Here is a 15,143-nt window from a genome sequence, read left to right as displayed (position 1 = left end):
AATTGCCAGCACGGCATAGAATGAACAGCTGGAGAGAAAAGGAAACGAAAAGATACAGAAGAAGTACTGTATATATTAATTTCTTTTTATCCTCAACCTTTGTGTTTCTGTCAACTATGGCTTGCTAATTTGAAAGGTCAAATACATGAATGGGTCATATGACATTGATCTCAGAATACTTTTATGTCAAACGTGATAACAGTTCAATCTTGGCTAAATTGAAGATGGTTTAGAAGTTAACAATTGTAAGAACTTTTCACTAACATATGCTGCTGACAAAGGAGAAAATATATGCAATTCTGCATTTTTTGCATTCTATCAAGCAATCATATGTTTGCTCCTTATCACACTATGACACTTCCGTTTTGTCACATTCCAAAAAATAACTTGAGAAATACACTGTCACTCATCTTACACTGTTATATTTACCTATTACAGAAGGCTGGAAACAAAGATTTTGTTTTCAAGAAAATAAGATTTCTTGTCCAAGACACAAGGAAGTTTGACTGTGAAGCACAGATAAAAATGCGAGAAATTTTATTTTTTTCAGAGAACAAGGTAGTTCTACTCATGTATAAACAGAACAAATGCGATTTAATAACTCAGATATGCGGCATGACTCCTTTTCTTCCATCCCCACTCAAAACAAGCAAACACACCTATAGAGGTTCCAGTCTGGTCTGCAAATGAAAAGGAGGAAGGTGATCACTGCAAAATTAAGCATTAGGGTTCTTATTTATAACATATTGATTATTGTATACTGATATCTAGAAATTAAGGTTGCAAGTAGCAGCCAGCTGAGTTATAGTTTGAGTTTTATCAAGTCCATTACTTTGTTAAATTTAGAGTAACCTTGACTTGAGAGAGGAAAATTGAGGAGCTGTAATATACTAATCATCAATTAGGGACCACAAAGAAAAATTTATTTATAGAGACTTTTGAAGGAGAGGGGTAAGACTTGTGACAAGCTGGCAGACATATAGATAAACTTTACTGCTAAATGGGTTACAATACAAAGTGCTCAGTATTTGGATCAGCTATGGCTCAACTTAAACTTTGCTTTAGCTTCAAGTTTAATCCTTTGTGGTTTCCTTTCTCTGTGTTTATTTTTCAAGTTATGTACACAGAAGAACACAAAAATGACAAGGAATGCTTTTGAATATCAAGAGGCTGGAATAAGCAAGAAACCAAAACTGAATTTTAAACAGTACAAAGTTAATTTGATCTTCCAATGTTATTTAATTTTAACCATAGAATTTGCTATTTTAATTTATCCCCTCCATTTTTCTGGGTATTGTGAGCAAAAACAAACAATTATCACAAAATGCATGGCATACAATGGTTTGATTCACCAATGTGGCAAAGGCCTTTCACTGTCTATCCATAAAAAGGGAAATAGTTTGTAAACTGTAAGACATTCTGCATGTTGAGTGTATACTTATTCATCCATGTGAAATTAAAGGTTACTTGAAATAAATGTGAAAGATTTATGGGATTTTCAGACCCCTGATAACAATTACTAATGTGCTGATTTGTTGTACTTAAAGGTTATGATTTTGGCGGAAATAGTGGAAGAAATTTCTGGACCTGGAATTTTGTTGCAAATGTTTGTTTAAATCAGTTTAAGTCAGTTAAAAACTCTCCTGTTTCAAGATTACATGATTACCACACCAGAACCTTTTGTATTCTATATTATGCACCATGTTATGATTATGGTTTCAATAATAAAAGGTGCTGACTCAAGAACTTTCCAAAATATCTCTACATACAAAGAAATAGATTGTGGTTATGTACTCCAAATAGCAGGTCACATCAGTCTTCTGTAAGGAAGTAGCAGAAATTTCTGTGGTGGTTTTGGTGGATGGAGAGAAACATCCACCAAAACCACTTTATTCTATGTGTTAAGAGTTATGATAATCATTATGAACGTTTGGTCGGTCAGCAATTGTGCACCATAAAAAATAATTAGCCAGAGCACTAACTGCTAATTAGTGGTATAAATCTTTTGTCTCCCTGAACATCTAACAATGGCTATAGATAAAATTTAAAAAATATATTGTTGATGGTTTTGGTCAAAGTTTTGGTGGATGTTCCCTAATGACATCCACCAAAACTACGTAACATCTGAGCACCTTTTAAATACGTGAAATATCTGCATAAAATTGCGTAAAATGTTTTATAATACTACAATCGAACAATAAATTAATACTTACCATTTCTTTAGTAAAAAGTTTTGACGCAATTTCCCAAACAAATAATACACTTGGGTCATCGGGATAAGTCGGCATGTTGTCGTAGCTTCGTAATTTTTTTCCATCATTCCATCTCAGTCCCTCTCGACCAAGGTGGTTTTGGTGGATGGAATCTAATGCTGACCGATGTAGCGTTGCAGTCGTGTCTTCCGTTGTGGTTATGTCCTCACACATTATAACCAATAGAATGCAGTTTTACTTCTTCCAATCAAAGTGCGTTGTGATCGTGTCTTCTGCGTGTCACTTCCCAACTAGGGGAGGGATGCAAAGCAAAAGTGTAAAAAGATCGTTAAGATTTCCGCGCTCGAAGTTTGAGAATTTCATGGGCTATCCTTGACACCTTTTGGGACGCTTCGGATTGGTGAAAGAGTAAGATTCTGGTTGCGTTTTTAAGTGCGAGGTATTTGGGAAATTTCCTTCCATACGTTGGAAAGCCTAGGAAGACGAGAATTTGACATTGCCTCATGGCTTTCCTTACTTTTCTGTTGGAGCTAGTACAATAAGGTAAGGTTTTCGTTGCACTTCATGCTAGTATTTTTTTAAATTTTAAATATTACAACCATTCTTCAAAGATCGCGTTCAAGTTTTGTGCTAAATTCCAGTAGATTTCATGTAGCTGCATGATACCTGGATTCATCGAATCCTTCTGTGTCGAGGACTGACTTTTTTATTTTGTTTGGGACATGCAACACCAGATATTACACGTCGATTAAAAACTAGGACAGCTATCGCTGTTTCAATGATCAAAAACTTGTGATTTTCTTCCAGCCTCAATAATTTGTATTATGTTGCATGTAGCAGTCTCATAGTGTGTTCACTGGTGGCTATTATGGTTACAGTGGAAGACATGTATTCATTGTAAATGTATGGGGCTACGCAAAAATTCAGCTAGGATGTATGGTCGATGTTAAACTTCACATATCCTGGAAAGTTAACTTACAATCTGCTTACACATATGATGAAGATCTGGTCTCTTATAAAGGATAGGGTGCTGGCTCCTAACGCTCTGCGGCAAGTAGCAGTTGGGTCATCATTCTCTTTGCTCACCCAGAGGGGCACAAATTTGCAGCAATATTACTCATCACCTAATAATTTGTGCTTTTCTATTTAAATCAGTGGCTGATATATGCCACTTTCTTTCTTTTGATCTATTTAGAATAAAGCCCCTTGAACTAAATTATGAGGAATACCACAATGATATGTATTTTGTTACCACATTTTACATACTTTTTCAATTGTGTGTTACAAACATTAAAATGAAATAAATACTAATTCATGCACAAATGAATACTTAATTCAATACAGACTATTGCCCATTGCTACACTTGTTAGCAAGAACTTGGTCTTGTTGGAGTTCATTGTGAGTGTCTGGTAATCCATATATCAATGGAGACACTCTCTGCAACTATCTTTGTGAAGAAAATACCAATCCTTTCACCCTTACTCAATATCATTCATACAGGCATGGATGAGAACCAGCAGCAAAGCAAAGTAAACAAAAGTGCAGATGAAAGGTATCTGTTGTGCTTGTCCTTGGTGTAAAAATCAGTTTCCTTTGGTTTTGTTAATGATATGAATGAAAAATGCATTTTGTGTAGAGAAGGATAAAATTTAGATCCTAGCCTAAGTTATGGTGAGATGATATGTCACTATCAATTTGGCCTCTTTTAAAAGTAAAAGAATAAACTTAGGATAAAACTAAAGCACAGCATACCTATACTAAACCCTCAGCCTATTTGTATCAATATTGTTATTTTTTCTGGTGTTTACCCAATAGATTCAATCCACTTACAGACATAGATGGTGCCTGTAAATTTTACCTTTATTCTTAGGGTAAGACACATATAGAAAGCAATATTTCACAAAACAACAACATTATGTATGCAAATTTTAAATTTTTCCAATTTTTTCTGCTTGACTTTTTGAGTGGTTCCAGGATTTTCTTGTGCAAAGAGTTCTAGGTGAATGTACCAGTCACCATGTTTTTTGCTATGATGGTTTACATTGATTGCTGTGCTCTACATTTATCATTGAAGTACCAATTAATTCCTTTGCCATCAGTAATTACTTTCAATATACTGTGTCAGAAATCACAGCACTGTTCCCCAAATTTAATGTTGTCCAGGGCACAATTTCATATTTTTGAGCAAGGCAAAGGTAAAAATCAAACAAGACCACACAGACAACATCTATGAGACAACATTACTATGTATATAATGTTTATATAGTTCGTTATGTAAAAGCTACTCTATTCATTAAATCAGTGTCAACACTCTCCCTCACTCTCTCTTGTAGCAGATATAATTTTTAGCCAACTTGAGAAATAGTGGCCTAAAATGGACATCCAAACTTTTAAATTTCCAGGGAAAGGTTCCTCAGACTTTGCTATCCAAGTGGGAATAAATGGCTGCCACACTGTCATTTTTGTCCCTCCCAGCTGCTCAAATGTTTTCCCTCCTTTCCACAATCTTACCAAAGCCCCTATATGTGTAGTAATAAAAACATTGAAGTGCAGTGTGCTATCTCAGCAAGAGATGATAATCATGCACACTTTTAAGTGAGTCATCCTAGCAGATGTTTGGTGAGGTATTACATTCTGTGCTCAAAATCTAGTTCACATAGACCTGGGGAAAAAGAATAGGGTGTAATAGTCAGGTCAGTGAATTGCTACAAGCTTTAGTTTGGTACCACTACTCATTTTGTTATCCATTTGGTTATCTATCTTGCTGGTAATCTTTCTGGTTATTTGGGTTTTTTATGGAACCTCTTCCCATCAAGAAGAAGCATGGTATGTGTTTGAAAGTTGATAGAAAAGAAAAGTTAAAAAAAAAAAAAAAAAAAAAAAAAAAACGGAAATAGGGGAGGAACAGGATGGTACCAAAGACAGTGGTACATTTTTTTTTGCAGGGGGTAGTTTTTTTATTTTTGAATTAGGGTTCTAGCCTAAGTATGTCTAAGTTTCTACACTTGTTTATTCTTGTGATTTCTTGCTTTAGGAAGTGAGGTAGAATTGTTTGAATTTGTTTTTTCATTACAGCCACTTCAGTCTGTAAATGGAAAGAAAACACTGAAAAATGGTGGTAAGGAACACATTGCTTGCTCTATAAAGTACTGAAAGTAATTTGTAACTCTCCACATTTGTTATTTACAATTGATATGCTTTGCACAGCTGTTGTGTGATAAGTGAAGAATTAGTTAACTGTATCTCAAAAATTAAACCAATTTAAACTGCAGTGAAAGCTATTACTTTTATAGTTATAAAAGTATTAAAGGTAACCTCTCTAAGAACCTTCCCTAGTGTCTGTGTTATAGAGGTATCCACTAAATATAGGTTAATTTATTAGGAAATGTGGGAAGAATAGTATGCAACTGAATGATGCAAGTTTCAGCCAGTTGAGGATTCTTGCATTTTTTATTGTGGTGCTAATGGTGTCTCAGTCAATTGCTAACTTAGTATTTAAGTACTTAAGTTACTTATTTAAGTTAGAAAATAACAGTCAACTTGAGCAGGAAAACTCCAATCAGCCTAGAGAGGCCAGAAAATAATTGTGCTTAGAAATAACAGTTACCTCCAGCTGGAAAACAAAAATGACAGAACAGCTTGCAGGGGCTGGAAAATACAAGTAAGTACTGTAAAAGAATATTTATTCCTTGCTGGTAATCTCAGAACAGCTGTGTAGGGCTGGAAATTAACAGTACTGGAATACAACAGTTAACTCCTGCTGAGAAACTGAGAACAGCTGAGAGGGGCTGGAAAATAACAGTGCTGGAATACAAGAGTTATCCACTGCTGGAATTCAGAAACAGGAAACTTTTAAATACTATGCTACAATACACTGAGCATGCAATAATGTCTTCCATTGCCTCAACTCCAGTTACTTGTAGAAAGGTCATCTCTGAACCATTAAATAGGATCTGCTTTACTAGTTATGTACAGTTTGCAATACATTAATGAAAGAAAAAATCTTAACCCTTTAACCCTAAGAGTGGCCAGCCTCTAATTTCTCATTACAAAATCACCCCTGATATCACCCCACATCCCACATGAATCAAGGAAATGACCAACAACTTATAAAGCTCTTGATTTTTAAACAAATTCTCCTTGTCAACAGTTCAGGAAATGTATAGAGAACGGTACTGAGAATATGCCTACTGATGTTAGGGTATAAAGGGTTAATCAATGAGTGTATGTTAAAGGTAGCAATCATAGATAGCTAGTACTTATTTACAAATACTATATTTTGTTTAGCAGATTGTAGCTTCAATGGATGCCAGAAATATGTTGATGAAAAACTGGCAGATACTGTTTTGTGCATTATGCTGGTGAAGACAGCAGTGCAAGAATAGGTGAAGATGGAATCAAGAAATGCAAAACAGGAGTGAGTCCATTTAGTACTGGAAAAACCATGGAAGAGGTTTCTGCTAGTTTTGGTGTTGCTTTTCCTGGTGAGTATGAATCAGGAGATTTTGAGGAGGATTATGACGATATTAATGATGATTTATTTGTTCTCCCCCCTCCTCTTTCACCATTAGACATTCAACTACTGGACAAAGACACAGCTGTCAAATGAAAACAATATTCAAGGTAGTTAATAATTATGTTGACCATTTTCACTCTTTGTCTCTTGGTTTTTGTAAGATGAGTTTTTTGCTACATTGTTCCATAATTATTGATCTCTATAAACCTTGTTTGTTTTTTGTTATTTGCTAATGAAAGCATTGTGTGCTTTTTTTTATAGCCAGTGAACCAGATGATGAAGATTTTGTCCTCTTTGAGCTCCTCAAGCCTCCCAAAGATGCTTCTTATGAGGTATGCAGAATTTGTGAGTGATTTATAGATTTCTTCTGTTTAGGTTTTCTCTTACTTTATTATTATTATTATTATTATTATTATAATTATGATTAATTAAAACTATGCATAGATGTTCTTGTAACATGCTAAGTAGTTTAGGGGAATATCATTGTTGTTATTATTTTATACTATGCAGAGATGTTCTTGTAACATGCCAAGTAGTTTAGGGGAATATTATTATTATTACTATTATTACAATTATAATTACTGTTGCTTTTGTTTTATGTGTCCTTCGATGACCAGTTTTGGATGTTTTTTAGTGCCTTATGTCTGCAATAAATTTTAAGGGAAATTATTATAAATACATCTAATGATTGATGTTCCTTCTTTGATTGCTAAATTTGTTTGTTGGGTTAACAGAAGGATGAGGTTGTTTTTATTGTCCTTTGAGTTAATTCATAGCATATTATCATTAACATACTGATACTCAAGGTTAGTGGTACTTCATTAGCAAAGAAGTCTAACCAACCCAATGAAAGTAGGCCAAATGTGCATTTTAATACCAATTTGGTATTTTTTTGACAGTCTTTCATTAGGTGAGTGTCATTAAAGTTTCTTTTCTAATGGAGACTGATTTTCTTCACAGATTCCAACCCTACAGATTCTCTATTTGAAAGAAGGAAGGAAGGAAGGAAGGTATTCCAAGGCCTTAATGCCATCACTGAGCAATATCTTTTCAAACTAAGGAAGGAGAAAGGGATAAATGTTCCAAGAGGGTGTTACCATGCAGTGATGACAACAGAAAAAAAGGTTAATTTTGATTAATGGAGGCAGGTAAGGATGGGTAGGTTGAGACAAAGATTTTTCATTACAAGTGGGATAGAGCCTTGGAATTTTGGACCAAGGAGACCACAGAACTGATGTGGCAAGTATCCTAAAGCAAGTTGATAGTGATGGATGGGTCTTATTGAGCATTACAAAACAGCATCATTATGGAATGTGGAGAGACTGGAAATGGAGGCAACTTGAGGAGAAAGACTTTTTGTAATTTTAAAGAAAATCAATAAAGGAAAGCTATTTGGCACAGTGTAATACTAATAATTAAATACCTAACAGGTCATGTGTTCACTCTAACAGTTTCAATTGGGTTTTGAAGCATGCCTAATTCAAGTTATATCCAAAATTCCACAGCTTCAAATTGTGAATAGTACCTAGACATGGCCAGAGAACATCAATAGAGAATGTGACCTCTTAAGCATGTTCACATCAGACCCATGAATTTGTCCACAAAACCTCCTTTGGAGTTGTTTAGTTCCAGAGTTTCATATCCGGTGCATTTCCAGAGCAGTAAAATTTTAAAAAATGACACAAACATTTAAATTGCAAAGAATTTATTTTAAATCTTTATGTTTCCAGCAACTCATATAAAAAAGAAATCTTACCAACCATTATGAGTGAATGGGTGAATTGTTTGTTAGATGAGCAATTTAAGCCTGAATTTTGAGTTAGATTAATTACGGTTTGCACATGTGGCTAGAAAAAATATTTAGCACCAATCACTCCTGCTTAAATGACACAAAAAAAGTGTTTATTTGTTCCAAACACTTACAGTGTATCCTATTTATCAAGATGATTTTATCAACAAAAGATATCATAGCAGGAAAAAGGTAACCAAAATTTATATGAAACATTAAAAAAGGAACAACTAGAGTGATTTTACTCAACCCATGAAACAGTATGTAAACAAACCTGTATGACACCAGCATGCATGTTTGATTGTTGGTTCTCCCCATGTTGTGTGTGGAAAACATAACATAAACCAAAAATTTTGTAATGCACAGTAGTTTATGACCAATTTCACCGGTTGGATAAAATCACTCTTCATATTCATCTACAATATCTTTTTGAGAAAGAAACTGTGACAAAGCCTTGACTTAGTATTAGCATGAATAATAGTTATTGCTCAATTGTCTTCTTTCGTGATGCATATTAATAGTGACAAGAAAGTAATGCTTGTTAATATTGTCATCTGTTAAAAATTTGATTAAATCTGAATTACTTTAAGTTTTCTTTTCTTTTCTCATATAAGCATACTGCTTTTTGGGCAGATGTCTCTCTGGAATGAGATCCTTTTGGAATGGCTTCCTTTGCACTCGACTCTTTAAATATTCTGTTACAATGTTTTATCTGACAGTGCATAGAACCCGTAGTCCTCTATGTATATGTACACTTTGCTTGTCAAGCAAAGATAAATCAATAGTTTGCCGTCAATATATGCACATGCATCTATGTATACAGCGACTTCTGGGAAAATTTCCATTTGTCTGAAAACTTTTTTTTAACGCTAAATTGACTTAAATTCCAAGGGTGTGAGTAATATACAGACCGGTCTCAACAATAAGAACATCACAGTGGTGAAACATAGCATCAAAACTTGCAGACTGATAAATATTTCATAGGGAAGGCTACATTCTCTTTTCCAGCGATAAAAATCTCCTCAGGCTCGGTGATATTTGTCCAATAATCTCTAGGCTTTGTGCTGGGATTCTACAATGTACCGGTAAAATTATTGACTTCACCCGAGGATAACCTTCCGACACCTACCCCCATCCCAACATTCTTTTACGCGAATAAAGGGTGCAATTCCGGCGATCCAACTTACAAACCATGTTTTAAGCGCATTCGAAAATCAAAACAATCAAATAGCTCGTACCCTGCATATGTAATGTATTCCAACTTGACATATCCAATATTAACCGCTTTTTTCCATTTTTCATTGAATTGTTACAATTTATCCAGCAAGTAGAATATATCCCAACATGCCAAATCCAATGTTCACCCTAATTTTCCATTTTCTGAACCAACCTACGAGTGGATAATATCATAACTTTTCCATATCCAATCTTTATTCTGATTTGTTCAAATAACTCTAGAAAAACGGGGTAAACCGTGACAATTCTTTCCACGAGTGGTTGATATCATAACTTGCAATGTCCAATCTGTCCCTGATTTTCCATTTGTTCAACGAATTCTAGAAAACGGGATAAGTTTTGACAATTCATCATGCAAGTGGAATATAACCTAAGTTGTGATGTCAACTCTTTACCCAGATTTTCCTTTGTTTTAATAGATTAGTTCTAGAAAAAGGGGGTAAACTCTGAGAATTCATAATACCCTTAGCTCACATATGCTATCTTTACTCCGAGTTTCCAATTTTGCCAAATCAAATCTTTAGCCCTAATTTTTTCATTTTTTTCGTTTATTAGAGACAAGTAAGGTAAAATCTGACAATTAATCCCACATGTGGGATACATCCTAGCTTTTCATAATCAATCTTCACCCCGATTTTCCGTTTGTTGAGTCAATTCTGGAAAAACGGGGTAAAATCTGAGTACTCATCCCGTCAATGGAATACATCCTAACTTGTCATATTCAATCGTTGTCCCGGTTTTTTGCATTTTTCCAAGAATTCTGTAAAAATGGGGTAAAATCAGACAATTCATCCTACAAGTGAAACATATCCCAACTTGTGGTTTGTAATCTTTACCCGATTTTCCATTATTTTCAGAGAATTCTAGAAAAAAATTCATCAGTCATAAAAAGAATATATCCCAACATGCCAAATGAATTTTTCAATGAATTCTGAAAACGGGCTAAATTGTGTCCATTTATCTTAAAATTGGAATAAATTATAACTCGGAACATCCCTCATTTTCGGTTTTTTTTCTAATTAATTCCAGAAAATCGGTGTAAATTCTGAGAATTCATCCCGTATGTGGAATGCATTCTAAGTTTCCATATCCAGTCTTCAACCCGATCTTCCATTTTTATTTCAATGAGTTCCAGAAAAACGGGGTAAGTTATGAGAATTCATACCGTAAGTGGAATATATCCTAAGTTGTCATATTCAATCTTTGCGCCGATTTTCCATTTTTTGACGAATTAATTCCAAAAAAACAGGGTAAACTCTGAGAATTCATGATACAAGTGGATATTACCCGAAGTTCCCGAATGCCATCTTTGCTCAGATTTTCCATTTTTTTTCGTGAATTCCAGAGAAGCGGGACAATTTCTTAGAATTCATCCCGCAAGTGGAATATAAGCTACTTTGTCATGTCAAACCTTTAACCTGATTTTCCATTTTTTAGTGAATTAATTCCAGAAAAACAGGGTAAACTCTGAGAATTCATGCTACAAGTGGATAGAACCTGTAGTTCCCATATGCCATCTTTACTCTGATTTTTCAATTTTTTTCAAGGAATTATGGAAAAACGGGGCATATTTTAGTAAATTATCCTCCAACTGGAACATGTCCTATTGACCTGCCACATCTAATCTAGTTTACCCGATTTTCCATTTTTTTCAATGATTATAGAAAAACGGGATTCATTCTGAAAAGTCATCCTCCAAGTGGAATTTATCCTACTGACTTGCCTTCCATTTTTTTTCAATAAATTCTAGCAAAACGGGGTAAATTCTGAGAGAACATGCTACAAGTAGATAACACCTTTAGTTCCCATATGCCATCTTTACCCCAATTTTCCATTTCTTTTTTCAGCGATAAATTCTACGATTAGCACTAATCGTTAGCCCCCAAAATAAAGCAACGCACAATAACTTAATATGTATTTAGACGTTTTCTATAACGCCCGCTTTCAGTTATTATTAACTTCCATGGAAATTAAAAACTTAGGCACACCAACGTGCTGTGTAATATACTGTTCCCCGTTAATTGTAGTCATTCTCTAAAGAAGTCTCAATTAGAGACGAAACGCGTCGGAAATAAACGAGGAGCTTACAATTACAAGAAGAGTTTCTTTGTGTGGCTCGCTAGTCTTACTTAAAAATGAAAAAAAGAGGAAAAATTACAAATTTTATAAAAAAGTTTCTTTTCTCAATGAATTCTAGAAAAGCGGGATGAATTCTGAGAATTCGTCCTTCAAGTGGAATAAATCCTAGGTTGCCAAATCCAATCTTTAATCCGATTTTGCATTTTTTTCCTTTTTTTTCAATGAATTCTAGAATTACGGGGTAAATTTTGAGAATTTGGCCCGCAAGCAGCTAATACCGTAAGTTCCCATATGCCATCTTCACCCCAATTTTCCATTTGATCAGTGAATTTTAGAAAAAAAAGAGGTAAATTGTGGATAATACCCGAAGTTCCCATATGCTATCTTTACCCCGATTTCCCATTTTTTTTTCTGAAAATTCTATAGAATAACGGGGTAAAATCTGAGAATTCATCCTTCAAATGGGATAGATCCTAGATTGTCATATCCAATCTTCAACCTGATTTTCAATGCTTTTTTCTCATCGAATTCTAGATAAACGGGATAAATTCTGCGAGTTCATCCCGCAAGTGATAGCAATATGCTAAGTTCCCATATGCCATCTTTACCCCGATTTTCCATTTGATCAGTGAATTCGAGAAAAACGGGGTAAATTCTAAGCATTCATACTACAAGTGAATAGTACCCTAAGTTCCCACATGCTATCTTCCACCCGATTTTCCATTTTTTTTTTCAATGAATTGTAGAAAAACGAGGCAAATTCTGCGAACTCATCCCGCAAGTGATAGCAATACACTAAGTTCCCATATGCCATCTTTACCCCGATTTTCCATTTGATAAGTGAATTCGAGAAAAACGGGGTAAATTCTGAGCATTCATGCTACAAGTGAATAATACCCGAAGTTCCCATATGCTTTTTTTACTCCGATTTTCTATTTTTTTCAGTGAATATGACAAAAAACAGGGTAAAATCTGAAAAGTTATTCTCCAAATGGAATAGATCTCAAGTTGCCATATCCAATCTTCAACCCGATTTTCCATTTTTTTTCCAATGAATTCTAGAAAAACGGGATAAATTCTGTAAAATTCATCCTTTAGGTGGATTCTATCCTATTGACTTGCCATAGCCACCTTTAGCCCCATTTTCGATTTAATCATTGTGTGAATTTGTCATAAACAGGGTAAAATAGGACAAATCCACCCAAAAGTGCCATAAATCCTACAATAATTTAGAAACAGTACTAAAAAAAAAAACAGCTAAAATCAGCGGAACCGCAATAAAATCACAATCTACTACTTCAATTTTTTTAACGGAGGGCTTAGTGCGATACGGCAAAAACCAACAGTACTCAAAATAAGCAACTGAAGGCCAAACTTCTGTGATTGAAGGAAGACTTCGTGACGCAGACAAATAATCACAACTTAGACTTCTCAGTCGATCTCACCTCCGGCAGATCAGGTGAAGTGTCAAAAATATATATATGTTATTTGCCGGCTGGGAGGTCCGTATGGTGAAAAACTGTGACCGAGGTCTTGAAAATACTGCCCGAGGCCGTAGGCCGAGGGCAGCATTTTCAAGACCGAGGTCACAGTTTTTCACCATACGGACCGACCCCTAGCCGGTAAATAACATATTTATTGTTTTTAAACTTGACGAAATTCTTTCCGAAAGAACCCGAATGATTTATGGCCGTAAATACGGCAAGATCTTCCATAAACTGAACAATTTTTGAGTGAGTAAATGGTAGTTGAAATAGAGGTGATGCAAATTTAAGAGAGATACCTCAGCGAAACATTTTCATTTCCGTAACGATAAAGGTGATTTAAAAGGCTTCCAAACAAACTTTGAAACATTATTTTTACAAGTATCTGTCACAATCTGACACCTGTCAATTAGAGAGCGCACAAGAAAAAAAAAATCGTAGGAACATTTGAAAACCAACAGAACTAGTTTGGCAAGGACTGTCACGACAATGTTTTCTTAAAAATCAGTTAATGATCTAACGGAAAGTATTATTTACTCTCATCGACCATACATTCATGTACGAAGATTTATATTTACCTCAGTTCATTAAGTAAACGGCGAGGAAAGTAATTGTGAGTAAATTCAATTTTTTATTTTGAAGTTGTGAGAGTTTGCTCGTTTGTTTGCTGTAATGGCGTGTTTAACTCTGATCTTTCCTTCACAAAAACTAAATTCGAACGGCACACTCCAACGAGACACAAGGGAATTTGATGCAGCCTTTTCTCAATTCCTTCAATTTCTGTTGTGCAATTTAAGGTACAAATGTCCAAATTGAACGGAATTGGAAAGACTCACCAGGAGCGTATATTTGTTGTAGAACTTAAATTAAAACTTCGCTCGCTTTTTTTTTTACTATGAACAAATTGCTCTAGAAAATTCAGATACTAAATGAATGAAAGTTCCATTTTTCAGTTTAACTGTAACCAAATACCTCACGTTTCAACTTTCTGGGTACTTTTTGTGAACGATGAAAATTAATTGCAGACGGTTTTTAGGCCGCTTGTCAACCAACGTATGACACTATTGTTTATACAAATTCATTCTGAAACCAATATTTTTCTGTCAACCAAAGTGATTTGATAGAGAGAAAAGGGAGGATTTATAAGTTATTTATCGGCTTGAGGTAGTGACCGACGTGTTTGCTTAAAAATACTGCCCAGCCGGAAAACGAGGTATATTTATGAAAAATGACAACGAAAGTTGGGATGTACTCGGCGACTCACCAAAGCGTTACCGTGGCCCGTGGGCAGAGATAGGAAAATACTGACCGGGTAAAGAACCAACCAGATTGCAAGATTCGTTACCGTGCCCTCTAAAAAAACAATAAATAATTTTATTGTTTTTTTTATTGCCGATAAATAACTTATGAATCCTCTTTTTTATCTCTATCAAATCACTTTGGTTGACAGAAAAATATTGGTTTCAGAATGAATTTGTATAAACAATATTGTCATTACGTTGGTTGACAAGCGGCCTAGTAACCGTCTGCAATTATTTTTAAGACCTCGGTCACAGTTTTTCACCATACGGACCTCCCAGCCGGCAAATAACATATATTTATGTCGACGAACCATAATCTATGATCTTCAACTATTAAAGAAAATAAAGCAATTGTGATATGACGCCACATTGTGCTTTTGTCTTAGCTTGTGGCTAAAATGTTGTCATTGAAGTCGCAAGTCGAGCAATGAAGACTGTAAATAAAGCAAGGCTGCAAATAAAACGTGAACAATAACGCATCCTTTGGTCGAAAGTCGCTTTGTTATTCACGCGCAGCAAATTGT

The 15,143-nt window shown here is 34.9% G+C and overlaps 2 long non-coding RNA genes across 10 annotated transcripts; one reads left to right on the top strand and one right to left on the bottom strand.

The window, feature by feature from the left end:
* Window positions 1–514: 514 nt before the first annotated feature.
* On the bottom strand, window positions 515–2,750 carry LOC149040030 (uncharacterized). Its single transcript, XR_016179710.1, has 2 exons — window positions 2,214–2,750; window positions 515–680 (listed from the first exon to the last, which is right to left on the bottom strand). It is a non-coding gene; the product is annotated as an uncharacterized LOC149040030 (long non-coding RNA).
* LOC113665671 (uncharacterized) lies at window positions 2,344–9,108 on the top strand. 9 transcript variants are annotated; one of them, XR_016179719.1, is made up of 9 exons: window positions 2,354–2,756; window positions 3,715–3,766; window positions 4,030–4,085; window positions 5,290–5,332; window positions 5,740–5,875; window positions 6,505–6,698; window positions 6,786–6,837; window positions 6,992–7,062; window positions 7,691–9,108. It is a non-coding gene; the product is annotated as an uncharacterized LOC113665671 (long non-coding RNA). The 9 variants fall into 9 exon arrangements; XR_016179715.1 differs by having other exon boundaries at window positions 6,502–6,698; XR_016179714.1 differs by lacking the exon at window positions 4,030–4,085 and having other exon boundaries at window positions 2,344–2,756; window positions 6,502–6,698.
* Window positions 9,109–15,143: the final 6,035 nt, after the last annotated feature.

The sequence above is a fragment of the Pocillopora damicornis genome, chromosome 9, assembly GCF_964200805.1.
Source record: "Pocillopora damicornis chromosome 9, jaPocDami1.2, whole genome shotgun sequence".
In the NCBI taxonomy this organism is placed as follows: Eukaryota; Metazoa; Cnidaria; class Anthozoa; order Scleractinia; family Pocilloporidae; genus Pocillopora; species Pocillopora damicornis.
This window is presented reverse-complemented; position numbering and strand designations above follow the sequence as displayed.